At 43.0% G+C, this 533-nt stretch overlaps 1 protein-coding gene across 1 annotated transcript in view; it reads left to right on the plus strand.

Moving 5' to 3' along the window:
• LOC103209902 (aryl hydrocarbon receptor repressor-like) overlaps positions 1–533 on the plus strand; it is a 156,163-nt gene that overhangs the window by 79,532 nt on the left and 76,098 nt on the right. The window lies entirely within an intron of this gene.

A 533-nucleotide genomic window follows, 5' to 3' on the forward strand; every position in this document is an offset into this window, starting at 1 on the left:
AACGACCATTTTGATTAGGGCCACAACAGATGGATGGACCCTGACAGAATGGGAGGAAAATGTGGAACAGAACTCAAATTCTTAAACAGTACAGTCTTTACTGAATGGTTGTGACTCGAGAACTCTTAAGATTATCACCCTGAGATACTAAATAAACCTTGAACCGAAACTACCCTCTGATGTCACCTTTTAGCTAAATAAGAGATTGATTCTTCAAATAAAGAATATTACCTGTGAAAAAAAAAAAAAAAAAGAGCTATGAAGTTCCGAAACATGCTACAGCATGAAAACATCACTCTGGGTGAAGTAAGTCACGTGCAGGACATGTGTGGTATGATCCCACCAGGTCACGGCTGCCCTGGGTGGAGTGGTTCCATCCCAAGCTGAAGGTGTCATTAGTTCATGTTCTTCACACTGGTACACGTACACAGAGGAGAACTTCTGGCTGGGAGATGGTGTCTCAGTAGCCTGGGGCCACTGTTACAAAAGATCACAAGGCGTGGCTTTAATGGATAGACATCTACTGTCTCCCT

The sequence above is a fragment of the Orycteropus afer genome, unplaced genomic scaffold (genome assembly GCF_000298275.1).
Source record: "Orycteropus afer afer isolate SDZICR_OR568_19922 unplaced genomic scaffold, OryAfe1.0 scaffold00541, whole genome shotgun sequence".
In the NCBI taxonomy this organism is placed as follows: domain Eukaryota; kingdom Metazoa; phylum Chordata; class Mammalia; order Tubulidentata; family Orycteropodidae; genus Orycteropus; species Orycteropus afer.